Source organism: Rana temporaria, chromosome 1, assembly GCF_905171775.1.
Source record: "Rana temporaria chromosome 1, aRanTem1.1, whole genome shotgun sequence".
NCBI lineage: Eukaryota > Metazoa > Chordata > Amphibia > Anura > Ranidae > Rana > Rana temporaria.
In genome coordinates this window covers 371,367,543-371,383,377 of record NC_053489.1, presented here as the reverse complement: position 1 = coordinate 371,383,377, position 15,835 = coordinate 371,367,543, and positions in this window count along the sequence as shown.

The following is a 15,835-nucleotide window of genomic DNA, read 5'->3' as shown; positions in this document are numbered from 1 at the left end:
GATTTATCCGCGGAAACGGTCCGGTGGACCGTATCTGCGGATAAATCCTCTTGTGTGTACTAGGCCTCAAAGCCACATTACATTTTAGTTTACAAAAATATGTATTTTATTTTATTTTTATAAATCTCTTTATTATTTTCTCTCATATACAACATACAAATATACATTTCACATTTCATATTTCCATTAAAATCACATAAATACCCACATTCCCTTACAAACTTCACATTTGTATCTTCTTCCGTTTACCTCCTTTCTTTCCCTGTCTTCCATTGGTGTAGTTCCATCCCAATTCCTATCCCCCTAGCCTGAGGCTGTTGTCATGTTTTCTATCCAATTTGCCCATATTTTCTTATATTTCTCCCCATTTCCTCTATTATAGTATGTCTCTTTATACAATGGCAAATTACTATTTATCAAGTTCTTCCATTGCGCCACCGATTTCCTCTATTAAACCTAACAGGCAGACCGCTGCCTCCAGGTCGAGTTGAACGAATGTCACTTCATCAATTATTCTCAAAACCTCTCTCCAAAACCACCTTATCTTTGGGCAGGTCCAGAATATATGTATAAAATTTCCCGGAATACCTGCACATCTCCAACTGTTTTGAGAATTTGATGGGAATATTTTAAACAACTTATATGGTGTCATGACTTTGGTCACCTGCTGGTGGCACTGTTCCCTCCAGTAACAGGGGTGCAATTCTGGTGGCCACCAGCAGGTGTCTCCCAATTTGTATTTGCACAGGTATTTAAAACTGGAGTTCAGGGCTTCAGTATTTTCCTTGTCAGCCTGTTCCCTGCCTGATCTGATAGCTGTAGACAACCTGTTCCTGATTCGCTCCCTGCCCTGCCCTGGACTCTGTTTCCCCCTTGTCGCTTATTGACCCCGGCTTGTACCTTCGGACTTTGCTGCTCTCTCCTATCCTTGACCCCCGGCTTGAACCTTGGACTTGCTCGTCTCTCATCCCTGCATTACCTGTTAGATACGCTCTGATTTCTTGTATATATTCGTTCACTAGTTCTGGTGGTTTGTGGTTTGCTGTGTCATGCTTGCTCATCTTGGGGGTTTTCTATGATTGTTTTACACATGTGCTTAACCTTTAATAAACATATATTTTTTCACTATCTTGGTGCCTATTTCCGTTAGTGCAGCCCATTGACCTGTTACCCAGTACTCAGATGCCTGCGTAGGCATCCCCTGACATAATACTGAAGCCCTATAAACAGGTCGGCTGCACTTGGGAAATTGGCTCTGGGCATGTGCTATTATAAAAATGCATCTGGAAGACATTTTGTACCTGTCACTCCTGGCAACAGATGACAGAGATTCCTGCTATCAGGAATTAAGTGAATACACTAGTGAGCGAGCAGTTATTGGAATGTATCCGTATGGCTCATGTTTTTGTTGATCATGGCAGTTTTTTGTTTGAGGATGTGCAGCCATTGATTCGGATCTGCACAGAGTTGGCTCAGTCTGATGCTGCTAGTGGACGTGATGATTATACACCTCCTTTTAGTGCAGCTCAGGTAGTCTTTGGTGTGGCTGTTGGAGGATGATTCAGCCTTTTTTCATGAGCAGTACTCAGCTTGTCCTCAACAGGTGCTTGCAGCATGCATTAATTCTGTGCAGTCTCTGGTCAGACAAGCCGTGTGCAAATCTGATTTTGTACAACCATTATTACAAGCTTGGTCTAGTTTGTTGTACTCAGCCCCTGTCAGCTCCCAACCATCAATTTCTTTGTCTAGTTACCAACCTGCTGGGATGTCTTTTTCTTTACCCCCAATTCCCACTTTTGCTGAACAATACACCCTGCTAACAACAAAGTACCAGTCCCCTGTTTTCTCCTGCTGCACTTACCCTGCCTTTAACCCTTCTGCTGCTTCTCAACTGCCTCCGTTTGTTCCACCAAAATCTTCTTCAAGGTCGGAACCCTCTGTTTCACCACCCCTCCGCTCTTCACCCCTACCAGCTGTATCCATTACCTCCAACCCTATACCCATATACAAATCCTCAGTGGTGAAACCAAAGAAGAAGAAAAGGTTTTTTCCAACCCACTCGATCCCGCCACTAACCCAATCTGCATCCACTTCAGCCAACCTGCTTCAGTCTGTTCCAGTGCCAGCTGCCCAGTCTGTTCCAGTGCCAGCCACCCAGCCCATTGTTCCAGCTGCCCAGTCTGTTCCAGTGCCAGCTGCCCAGTCTGTTCCAGTGCCAGCTACCCAGCCTATTGTTCCAGCTGCCCAATCTGTTCCAGTGCCAGCTGCCCAGTCTGTTCCAGTGCCAGCTACCCAGCCCATTGTTCCAGCTGCCCAGTCTGTTCCAGTGCCAGCTGCCCAGCCTGTTCCAGTGCCAGCCGCCCAGCCTGTTCCAGTGCCAGCCGCCCAGCCTGTTTCAGTGCCAGCCGCTCAGCTTGTTCCAGTGCCAGCCGCTCAGCTTGTTCCAGTGCCAGCCGCTCAGCTTGTTCCAGTGCCAGCCGCTCAGCTTGTTCCAGTGCCAGCCGCTCAGCTTGTTCCAGTGCCAGCCGCTCAGCTTGTTCCAGTGCCAGCCGCTCAGCTTGTTCCAGTGCCAGCCGCTCAGCCTATTCCAGTGCCAGCCGCCCAGCCTGTTCCAGTGCTAGTCACCCAACCTGTTCCAGTGCTGACTGCCCAGCCTGTTGTCCAAGTGCCAGCGGTCCAGCCTGTTCCAGTGCCAGCGGTCCAGCCTGTTCCAGTGCCAGCGGTCCAGTCCTTTCCTGTGCCAACTGCCCAGCCTGACGTGCCAGTTGCCCAGCCTGACGTGCCAGTTGCCCAGCCTGACGTGCCAGTTGCCCAGCCTGACGTGCCAGTTGCCCAGCCCGACGTGCCAGTTGTCCAGCCTGACGTTGCAATGCCAACCGCCCAACTTGTTGAGCCCCTGTCTGCTGCCCACCTGGAGGTGTTCCTGTCTGCTGCCCAGCCGGAGGTGTTCCTATCTGCTGCCCAGCCGGAGGTGTTCCTATCTGCTGCCCAGCCGGAGGTGTTCCTGTCTGCTGCCCAGCCGGAGGTGTTCCTGTCTGCTGCCCAGCCAGAGGTGTTCCTGTCTGCTGCCCAGCCAGAGGTGTTCCTGTCTGCTGCCCAGCCGGAGGTGTTCCTGTCTGCTGCCCAGCCGGAGGTGTTCCTGTCTGCTGCCCAGCCAGAGGTGTTCCTGTCTGCTGCCCAGCCGGAGGTGTTCCTGTCTGCTGCCCAGCCTGAGGGGTTCCTGTCTGCTGCCCAGCCTGAGGGGTTCCTGTCCGCCGCCCAGCTCTATGACCTGGAGCCTGCTGCCCAGCCTGATTTGCCACCGTCTGCTGATCTTCCACCATCTGCGGCCCAGTCTGGCGGCCTGGTTCCTGCTGTCCACCCCGGTGTCCTGGTTCCTGCCTTCCACCCCGGTGTCTTGGTTCCTGCTGTCCACCCCGGTGTCCTGGTTCCTGCTGTCCACCCTGGTGTCCTAGTTCCTGTTGTCCACCCTGGTGTCCTGGTTACTGGCTTCCAGCCTGACGTGCCTGACTTTCAGTTCGATGTGTCACTTTCCCAACCTAATGACCCTGAGTTCGCTGCCCTGCCTGTTTTCACCTCTAGATACCAACTTCCAGACCCTGGTGGTGGTAGGATGCAGGTTCCGTTTCCGGACTTGGGGGGCTGGTCTCCCAATGGGTTAAAAGACTGTGACCGAAAGACTTTTTGGGACTTTTCTGCATCCACAGGCACTATCAGGGCAAGGGCAGAATGGGGTGTCCAGAGGCCACCCCTTGGGGGGGGGGGGGAACTGTCATGATCTATGTCATGACTTTGGTCACCTGCTGGTTTGAACCTTGGACTTGCTCGTCTCTCATCCCTGCATTACCTGTTAGATACGCTCTGATTTCCTGTATATATTTGTTCACTAGTTCTGGTGGTTTGTGGTTTGCTGTGTCATGCTTGCTCGTCTTGGGGGTTTTCTATGATTGTTTTACACATGTGCTTAACCTTTTAATAAACATATATTTTTTCACTATCTTGGTGCCTATTTCCGTTAGTGCAGCCCATTGACCTGTTAACCAGTACTCAGATGCCTGTGTAGGCATCCCCTGACATATGGTGTGTAATAGATCCTATGTGTTATTTTAAATTGGATTAATTTGTCTCGAAGTGAGACTAGGATCTGAAAAGGGAATTTATATATCTCCCCCCAATTTTCTGATGACAATTTTGGGACATCTCTCAACCAACATTCATATAGTCTATTCATATCTGATGGTTATGTTTTTCCTAAATACGAGTATAACGTTGAGATAATCCCTTTTTCCTTTCTCTTTCTCACCATTTGTTCTAAACCTGTTTCTATTAGTTGTAGGATGCCATCAGGAAATTGGGCTACTAGGGCATGAACCATCTGCATGTGTCTAAAGAAATAATTCTCCGGTACATTCCATTTTTCTCTCATATCTGCAAATGAAGCTATTTTTACCTCATGTATTACTTGTGATATTTTTTTTTCTTCATATTTTGTCCATGCTCTGGGGTCCTGAATGGAATATAAGTGTACCAATTTGGGGTTACGCTACAGTGGTGTATTTGGGGATATATCTGTTTTTAGATTACTCTCTCTTGCTATGCCGACTTTCCATGCCCTTAATGTTGTTATCATTGATGGGGTCAAATCTTGCCTAGACTTCAGCCCACAAAATGGCAATGCCTGCAGTGCCTCCAAAGACTGGACCACTGCAGCCTCCACCATTGTAGTGGGATCATATCCGTCTGGATTCAACCATCTCCCTATTGTCACCAACTGGGTTGAAAGATAATATTTATATAGGTCTGGAAATGCCAGCCCCCCCCCCCCCTGTTCCACTGGGCGCATAAGTGTTTTTAATTTTATTCTAGCTATTTTATTTTGCCATATAAATGAGGAAAAAATACCTTGCATCTGTATAAAAAAACTTTTTGGTAACCATTGTGGTGAATTTCTAAACAAATATAGCAGCCTAGGAAGGATCTTCATTTTTATTAAAGTGCTTCCCATATTATTATTATTATTATTATACAGGATTTATATAGCGCCAACAGTTTGCGCAGCGCTTTACATCAGGGAAGACAGTACAGTCACAATACAATCAATACAGGAGGGATCAGAGGGCCCTGCTCGTTAGAGCTTACAATCTAGAAGGGAGGGTCAAGTGGAACAAAGGGTAGTTAGCTGTGAGGGATGATCAGATGGACTCAAATGAAAAAACAGTTATGTGTGGGAAGGGTAGGCTTCTCTGAAGAGAAGGGTTTTCAGGGATCCTCTAAAAGCTGATAGAGAAGGAGATAGATGGATAGATTGGGGTAAGGAGTTCCATAGGCATGGAGAGGCTCTAGAAAAGTCCTGGAGACGAGCATGTGAGCAGGTGATGAGAGAGCTAGAGAGTAGGAGGTCTTGAGAAGAACGAAGAGAACGTACAGGTTGGTATTTAGAAACTAGGTCAGTGATGTAGCTGGGGGCAGTGTTGTGGATGGCTTTGTAGGTAATTGTTAGTATTTTGAATTTAGTTTTTAGTTTTTAGTTTTTAGTTTTTAGTCTTTAGTTTTTTCCTGTATTCCTGCAGCACTGGATCCAAATTTAATTTTTTTAATTCCTCAGCCTGGCGTGATATTATTATGCCTAAATATTTGAATTCTGTTACCCATCTCAGTGGGAGGTTTGGGGTTGCTGTATCCTGTGCTCCCTGATCAATAGCAAACAACAATGATTTGTCCCAGTTCACTTTAAGTCCTGTAAAACCTGAGTAGGCATTCAGTAGCTCTAAAGCTCCCTTTAATGATGGACCTGCGTCCTTTAGAAATAGCAGCATATCATCGGCATACAGGGCTACCCTCTCTTCCAGCCCCCCTACTCGCAGTCCCTGGATGTCTGGTGAGGTCCTCAGAGCCTCTGCCACTGGCTCTATTGCTACTGCAAAAAGTGTCAGAGAGAGAGGGCAGCCCTGTCTTGTGCCCCTATGCAACTGAAAACCGCTGACATAGGTTTTCTATATATTGCTTGTACCCATTTAATAAACATTACTGGGAAACCCATTCTTCTGAGTACCTCCCAAAGAAAAGGCCATTAGATCGTATCGAAGGCCTTTTCTATATCTAGAGAGGCCATCGTTCTTGTTCCTTCACAATTGTGATGGGCATGTATATTTGTGAATAATCTACGTAAATTTATATCTGTCGTTCTCTGTGGCATGAATCCTGTCTGATCGGAATCTAATACTTTTTAATAATGGCTGTAATCTTAATGTTAGTATTTTAGTTAGCTTTATTAAATATAGATTTTAAAATATTATCGGTCTATATGACAAACATATTTTTGGATCCTTTCCTTCTTTGTTTATTAATGTTATGTGTGCCTGTCTCATTGAATCAGGTAATATCCCTTTCCTTAACCCACTTGTATATACCTCTGCCAATTTTGGAGCTAGAAGAGCTTCATATTTTCTATAGAATTCTACAGCCTTTTCTCCTGGGAATGTTTTTATAACTTTATTTATTTCTTCACTCGTTATTGGGTCCAACAATGCCTCCCTCTCCCTATCCGACAACCATCCGAGGGCCACCCGGTCCAATAGGTCCGACATGACCTCCGGGCAAAAGTCGGAGGGGAGAGAGGAGGCATATAACCAACTGTAGTACTCGCTAAAAGCCTTCAAGATCTCTTCAGGTTCCTTTACTCTAATTCCTTCCAGGGTTTCTATCTCTGCTATAGTTGTTTGGTATTCTTGCTGTGCTAATCTCGCTAAAAACCTCCCGCTTTTATCACCCTGCTCAAAGATATTTTGTCTCTTTCTTTGTTATTTCCTCCATATGTAGTTGTAATTCTCGTTGTGTGGCCATCATTAAATCAAAATTAAGATTATTTGAGTCTTGGCTATATTTTTCCTTACTACATTCCACTTGTATTTGCAACTCCTGTACCTTAACTTTTTGTCTTTTTTTTTATTGCTGCAATGTTTGAAATATATTTCCCTCGCATATATGCCTTAAACGCATCCCAAACCATATCCACTGAGGACGATCTCTCATTATTTTCACAGTATTCATTTATTACCATTACCATTTTTTCTGCCATCTCTGGATATAACACCCATTGTGGAGATAACCTCCACAGTGCTGCATTTCTAGGGGTGGGAATGCGTATTGACACCAACAGGGGTGCATGATCCGAAAGACCACTCGGCAAATATACAGCATAATATCTATTAGCATTGTTGAATCTGCAAATGCAGAGTCTATCCTAGATGCTGTTTTATAGGATGTAGAATAACAGGAGTACGTTCTTTTTTCTGGATTTCTCCATCTCCATATTTCTGTCACCCCTGTCGCTTGAGCCCAATTATGTAAGTCGGCAGACTGATACTTGAGAGGTCCTGGTCTATCCAACTTAGCGGATAGTATCGAATTAAAATCTCCAATAGGCATCAATTTTGCTGGAGGAAATTGAATAATTCTTTCCATTATCTCGTTCAGGATTCCAACAGAAAATGGTGGAGGAATATATACTGCCACTGCAATACATTTTTGTTGTCCAATCATATATCGCAGGATCACATATTTTCCTTGTGAATCAATATAGGCTTCCTCCACCTTCCCATGGAAAGTTTTACTGATTAAGACTGATACCCCTCTGGCATAGGATGAATAAGTAGCATGATATTCTCTTTGTATCCAGGCTTTTTTTTAGTGTTGCTAATTTTTTCCTTATTAAATGTGTCTCCTGAAGTATGATCACTTGGGGACTGTGGGCCAGATCCACAGCCAGCCGCCGTAACTTAAATATTCCCATTTAAGTTACACCGCCGCAAAATTTCTACCTAAGTGCCCGATCTACAAAGCACTTACCTAGAAATTTTCGGCTGTGTAACTTAAATCCGGCCGGCGCAAGGCGTTCCTATTCAAATGGGGCAAGTCCCATTTAAATTAGGCGCGCTCCCGCGCCGGATGTACTGCGCATGCTCACGACGTCATTTTCCCGACGTGCTTTGCGCGGTTTTACGTTGCGCCGGGTTTTGAGAATCGCGACGGGTGTAAAAAAAAATACGAGTTGCGACGGGAAAAAAAAATTTGAAAAAAAAAAAAGACGGCGACGTGGGATAGAAGGGTCTACTTTTACAAGGCCTAAACAGTTTAGGCCTTGTAAAAGCAGCCCTAATTTTGCGTTTGCAAACTAATACTTACGGAGAAAAAACGAAGCGTAAAAGCTTCATGGATCTCCGTAAGTGCTAATTTGCATACCCGAAGCGGCATTTCGACGAGAAATGCCCCCAGCGGCGGCCGAGGTACTGCATCCTAAGATCCGACAGTGTAAGTCCCTTTACACATGTCGGATGTTCTGCCTATCTATTGGAAACTGATTCTGTGGATCAGTTCCAAAGATAGAAACAGGGATACGACGGCGTATCAGTAGATACGCCGTCGTATCCCTTTTGTGGATCTGGCCCTGTATTTTTTTATATATTGAAACATCAGAGCTCTTTTAAACTTAGGGTTTAATCCTCTGACATTCCAAGATATCATTGAATAGCTGTTGTTGTCCTTACCTAACATAACTGTTATAGCCCCTGCAACTATCTCCTATCCCTTCTAATTTGGGGGAAGGACTTCTTATGGTAGAACTACACCTCTGAATCTTTACATACCTCATTCTTACTACACCACCCCCCTTCCCCCTCCCTATCCCTCCCTATCACTTTGACTAACCCCTTTTTCACTAACCATGATATCCATTTCATAGTCAGTACCCATCATATCTCCAACTCATCCATTCCATTGTGTGACGGGCTCTCTGCTTTATATACTTCTTATCTTAATCATTTTACTCTCTTTCCTACAATCTCTAACTTCCCCCAGTTTACTAAGACAGATACGTTCCATATATCCCCTTCCCTTTCCTCTCCCCTCCCATCTGTCATTCCAATATTTCAATATTTCATTTGGGGTCTTCCAAAAAAAAAAGGGGGGGGGGAACCCCCCACCCTCCTCCCAACCCTCAATCATCATCGTATTTACCATCTACTACCCTTACTCAGATATGGTCTATTACCACGTGTCCTTCCACAGTGTCATATCACACATATCACATATACAACCATTATTCTTGTGCTAATAGTAACTTCTCTTACTTATTACTCTTATTTCTCACCAAAAAAAAACAAAAACATGTTGTTATTATTTTACTTTCCCTTCCCCCACCTTCTGTATGAATCATCCAACATCTACAGATGATATATTCCCACGTGTCATTTATAGTGCCATATAGTGCTAAATTCCCCATAAGGTCATTCTACCAGTGTTGTTGGCTCAAGTGAAACCTCCCCTCCAAAAAAAAAACAAAAAAAAAAACTTAACATTCTCTTAGAACTCTCTTTAGATGTCCCTTCATAACACTCCTTTTACACGTATTGTGAGACGGAAGAAAAACAAAAAGGAAGGGGAAAAAAAAATAACCTTAACCCCCCCCCCATAAGGAAAAGAGGGTGTTTTTATCTAGTATCTAGCCACTCTGCCACTGCAGCTGGCGTCTCCAAAAAACGTATTTGTGTCTCATCATTCACCCTTAGTTTACTGGGGTATAAAAGACTATATTTCAACCCCCTCTCTCTAAGCCTTTTTCAAACTTCCGTGTAGGCTCTTCTTCGTTCCTGAATTTCTGGAGGGTAATCTGGAAAAAATAACAGCTTCACATTTTCAAATTGTATGTCCCCTTTTATCCTGGTTGCTGAAAGAATTTGATCTCTGTCTCTGAAATTTAATAAACAAAAATATGTATACATGTATAAATTAATGGCACATTAATTGAAAAAGGAGATGGTAAAGCCCCTAATTTTTAGAATGATCACTTCTTCCTCTTCCCCTTGGAGAATCCTTTTTTTTTACTTGGAAAAACCAACTTTATTATTTTAAAGCACATATTACAAGACAGTCAAGCACATTTGTCAATAAAAATACAGTTTCATATGTTGAAATGCGTGCTCATTTTGTTTACCTAGATACCGCTAGTCATACATTCACGTGATCATGAGGACAAAGGAGCATTTTAATGTAGAACAACCTCCGGGTAAGGCAGAATCAGACACATGTTTCTCCATCCTCTAGCCATCTGTCCCAAACCTTGGAATACTTTTGTGTGGAGCCACTGTGTGTGTAAATCAGCTGTTTGAATGGCAAAGTGTCATTAACAGCCTTTTTCCAAATCTGTAGAGTGGGGGGCAAATCCTGCATTCATCTCTGGGCAAAAACTTCATGAGCTAAAAATAATGTTTCAAATATGAAAATTGTGTGATATTTATCCACCTCTACGTCAGGCAATAGCCCCAGAATACGCAACTTAGAGTAAAGTACCACAGGGGAACCCATATTGTCATGCAGAAAGCGGACAACTTGCGTCCAGTAAGTCTTAATATTTGGACAGCTCCAAATGAGATGGTAAAATGTGCCAATCGTGGACTGACACAGACGACAGGTCAGATTGGATGTGTGTTGGAATTTGGCCATCCTCAGTGGTGTTAGGTAGGCTCTTTGAACAATGTAAAGTTGTGTCAGTCTGTCTGATAGTTTAGGTGATGTAGTCTTGGTCCCCTCAAGTATTTTGTCCCAGTCTGCATCTTCTATTGGGCCTACGGCCGCCTTGGCCTTCTGAGTAGCGGCTACTGTACCCTGATGTCTGATGGTGCGGTACAGGTGCGAAATAAGCTTGGAGGGGGTCACTCCCCAAAACAATATCTAGCACCGGTGGGGGTTCCTTCTCTACCTCCAGAGATAGCAGCTGAGTTCGGAGTGCATGATGGAGCTGCTGGGATTTAAATGCTAAGTGCTATGGGATCAAAAATTCCTTTCTAAGTGCCTGAAACTGTTTGAGCCCAGGGTTTGATAGGACTTGGTGTAAGTTTATTGTTCCGTGTCTGGCCATACCACCGAGTCAGGGATCTCCGCTAGCTCTGGAATATGGCTGTTAAGCCACAATGGGGTATGAGAATAAAATTTCCCAACATTCTGTTTTTTAAGGGATATTTCCCAAATCCGTTGGTGATGCATTAACATCCCTGAGTTATGTCTTAAGGCCTGTTTCTGTGTTTGTTTCCCGCGGAGGATGACTGAAGGGGCATATGCATCAGGTGCCCGGGTTTGTCGCAAACTAAAGACCTATAGTGTTGGAGTTCCGAGGTATTGAAGTGGTATAGATGAGAGAGCTGTGAGGCCAAGTAATACTCATGGAGGTCCAGGAGGCAAACACCTCCCATATCCGTTGGGTTCTTTAACCACTTAAGGACCCCTTCATGCTGATATACCTCGGCAGAATGGCACGACTGGGCACAAGCACGTACCTGGACGTGTCTCTTTAAGCCCAGCCGTGGGGTCGCGCGCGCCGCCGGCACGTGACCCGGTCCGAAGCTCCGTGACCCTGCCCGCGGGACCCGCAGAACCGATCGCCGACGGTGTCCCACAATCGGTCACCAGAGCTGAAGAACAGGGAGAGGTGTGTGCAAACACACCTTCCCTGTTCTTCGTTGTGGCAGTGTCATTGATCGTCTGTTCCCTGATATAGGGAAAGACGATCAATGACGTCACATGTCCAGCCCCGCCCCCTACAGTTAGAAACACATATGAGGTCACACTTAACTCCTACACCGCCCCCTAGTGGTTAACTCCTAAATTGCATTTGTCATTTTCACAGTAAACAATGCATTTTTATAGCACTTTTTGCTGTGAAAATGACAATGGTCCCAAAAATGTGTCAAAATTGTCCGATGTGTCCGCCATAATGTCGCAGTCAAGAAAAGAATTGCTGATCCCCACCATTAGTAGTAAAAAAAAAATATTAATAAAGATGCAATAAAACTATCTCCTATTTTGTAAACGCTATAAATTTTCCGCAAACCAATCGATAAATGCAATTTTTTTTACCAAAAATTGGTAGAAGAATACGTATTGGCCTAAACTGAGGAAAAAAAATGTTTTTATATATTTTGGGGGGATATTTATTATAGCAAAAAGTAAAAAATATAGATTTTTTTTCAAAATTGTCGCTCTATTTTTGTTTATAGCGCAATAAATAAAAACTGCAGAGGTGATCAAATACCACCAAAAGAAAGCTATATTTGTGGGGAAAAAAGGATGCCAATTTTGTTTGGGAGCCACGTCGCGCGACCGCGCAATTGTGACTTAAAGCGACGCAGTGCCGAATCGCAAAAAGGGGCAAGGTCCTTAACCTGCATAATGGTCCTGGTCTTAAGTGGTTAAAATATGCCAAGCAAGTTAGTGTCTACCATTCCCCCAAACAAATGAATTCAGAATAGCTTCCATTTGTTTGAAGATTTTTAAGGGAATGTATAGAGGGGCATGCCACACCATGTACAACATTTTGGGCAAAAAATTTTTTTTTATAATATTTATGCGCCCCATGACCCCTAAGGGTAATCTAGCCCACGTTTGCCTTTTGAGTTTGATCATGTAAAAAAGCAGTGCCACATTCAGAGGTGCATAGTCTGTAAAACTCCTAATGACCTCAACTCCTAGGTATCTAATCCTGGACACTTTAGAGAGTGGCAGTGGAGGGGTCACCATAGGGGGGAAGACACCTATGGGGAGAATTTGGGACTTGTCCCAATTAATGCGCAGTCTCGAATAGCCTCCTATTTGTTCAATAAGTCGTAGCGCAGTTTGCAGTGACGGTCCTTGGTCTGCCAGGTATAGGATAGTGTCATCCGCATACAGGCCTATCTTATCAACTGTGTTGCCCCGACGCAAACCCTGAATATCAGGGTGTGCTCTGATGGCGATAGCCAGTGGCTCAGCGGCCAAAACATATAGCAACGTGTACCCCTCTCTAGAGGGAACCGCTCCGAGAGCCATCCATTGACGAAGATTCTCGCCTTGGGAGTCTGATACAGAAGTTGCACCCATTTTATGAAATGCGGTCCAAATCCATAGTTATGAAGACATTCCCACAGGTAGGGCCACTCAACTGAATCAAAGGCCTTGGCCGTATCCAGCGCCACCACCACCATGGTTCCTGAGTTATCATGCCGTGCCTGAATATTCATGTACAAACGTCTAATGTTCATGGCAGTGTTCTTCCCTGGCATGAACCCCGTTTGGTCCATGTGAATAAGTGACAATATGGCAGCATTCAACCTAGTTGCTAAGATTGTAAAATCCACCTGCAGTAAAAAAAATAGGCTGATAAGATTCAGGGTAGTGGGGGTCCTTACCAGGTTTGGGGAGAACTATAATTTGGGCTTCCTGCATAGATTCAGGGAGTATGTTTGTATTAAAGATAGATTGATACAGGGGTGGGCGTGTCCGGATGTGAATAGCAGCAGACGTGCTTGAGAGGAGCTCCGGGTATCCTGAAACCTATCCTTTGCCATCCGTGCGTTTAATGGTCGGATTTCAGCCTTTAAACTTGCCTACCTGTCCCTCCTTGTCTCCTGGTGATCCCTGTGCCAAAATTGGGCGAAGATTCTGCGGTGGATGCCCGGGAGAGGGGGGACTGCTCAGCCTCCAGCCGCTGCCATCTTGCTGCCCTGTTCCCGGCCGATGCGCTCGGATCCCTGCCAAGCCATGTGGTGAGCAGCCATCCTCTGCCCCTGAGACTGATCCCCGTCCTCCTGCCTATCCCCTCACCTGTCTGGCATGTCCCGGTGTCCTGCCGAGCCCCCGGGAGTGCCTGCGGCGGCCGCAGCCTAGTGACAGCTGTGAAGCCTGCCGCATCACCGCTGTTTCCTGAGCGGCTGCCCCACCGAGGTGCGCCGCGCTCGGCCCTTGATAGCGGCCGGCGGATCCTGCTGCTTCCACCTGCCCCACCGCCCATCCACCTCCCTGCTGAGCCCTGCTGTGTCTGCCTGGGTGGGCCGGTGGTGGTGCCCTGGAACCTGGTGTCTCTGCCATCTCCCTGCCTGGGTCCCCTCCTGCATTGAGCCTCCCTGATCGCTCACCTCACTGCCCAGTCTGAACTGCTCCTGCCTGGGTGTCAGAGGACAGGGGGGCTGAGGTCCTTTACATTAATACCTGCCTTCCTGGACTGTGTTCTCCTGGGCTCATCACCCACTGCACTTGCGGCCTATTACCCCCCCCCCCCCCGCTGCCTCCTGGACACTGCTCTGGGCAAGTTTTGCTCCGGCATTGGGGACCCCCTTTAGAGTCCCGCCAGATGTCCCCCTTTCCAAAAAGGGGAAGAAGAAGAAGAACTCCGGGGCCACAGGGACCGGCTCTTCGCCCCAGGGGCCGCACCTCTCGCCCTCGCAGCCGGACCCCATACTGATCAAACGGTTACGGGCCCTGTTGGCAGACTTGGAGATGGACCCGAGGGGGGGTTCCAGTGGCAGAGAGGCCGACCAGCCTTCACAAGATAATATGGCCACGATCCTTGCCGCGATCGAGCAGAGTAAGACCTCACTGCTGGTGCGCATCGATCATCTTGCGGAGGAGTGCAATCTTATCAGGAACGACCTTGATAAAATACGGGGGAGAATGGCTGAAACTGAGACCAGAGTATATGCTACCGAAGATCTTACTGCCACCCATGCCTCCTCCATTGCCGAGCTGCAGCGCACGGTACAGTCCCTTGTTGCAAAATCTGACAATGCTGAGAACCGACTCAGGCACAACAATGTTAGAGTCCTGGGGTTGCCTGAGAGGGAGGAGGGGGAGCACCCAGCGGAATTCGCGGAGGAATTCTTCAAAAATCTCCTGGACCTCACAGATGTCCCTCTTACCTACGTGGTTGAAAGGGCTCATCGGGTGCCCACCGGCCGCGCCATCCCGGGGGAATACCCCCAGGCCTTTCCTAGTCCGCTTCCTCAATTATCGGAACAGGGACAAGATTCTATCTGAAGCCCGCAAACATCCCACTCTTAATTACGGCAACGCCTCCATTCATCTTTTCCCTGATTTTGCGGCCGATTTGCAGCGGAAAAGGAAGACCTTCAACGATGTTCGCAGACGACTCAGGGACAAGAACATAAAATATAGCATGCTGTACCCCAGCCGCCTGAGAGTCCACCACAATGGAGCGATCCGATTCTTTGACAACCCAGCGGATGCTGATGATTGGCTGACCACCTTGCGTTGAGGACCCATCTCCATGTCGCATCGGATGCACAAACTTCCTACATCCTTGCCTGTTGTATCCTGTTGACACTTCTTGTAAGTACCGGAGCACCCTCACCTTGACCAATACATCGTTAAGAGACTAGCATTGAACCCCCACAGTTTAGTTGGTTCGCATGCCGCGGGAGACCTGGTGTTTTCTAAGTATCTAGCAGACTGCACACCAGACCCCGCATGCCAAGAGGGGTATCACACCCCCTACCGTTGCATAATGTCTTCGACCACCTGAGCTGGGAGCCGCTCCGAGGTACTTGGTGCAGCACGACGAATCGTCACCGGCTTGCACCAGCCTACCCCCCCCCCGGAGAACTCCCACTTGCTCTCACGAGACTCCCACACCTGTTCGAAGATACCCTCTCGTAGGGTTGAACCTGTTGATTAGTTTAGAACTGTATTGTGGCCTAATTTTCAGGGTTAGCTATACAGGTTCTGTGTTTTTGTTTTGGGATAAAGACCGCTTCCTGACCTCCATGATGTTCTGGGGGGTAGGGGGGATTGGTAGGATGAGCCCCTGGTGCTTGGGAAGTTATGGTTTTGTTACTTTGACAGTTTATATGTGTGTTTTGTGTTGCACGTACAATGGCTCATGCTCCACTGCTGCTCACCGGGTGTCACCTGCTCAACGACTACTATTCTCCTCTAATTATTTTGACCGAAGCTCCTATGGTGTCATGTGATCAGGATTCCTTTTCCGTGGTCTCCTGGAACGTGCGTGGCC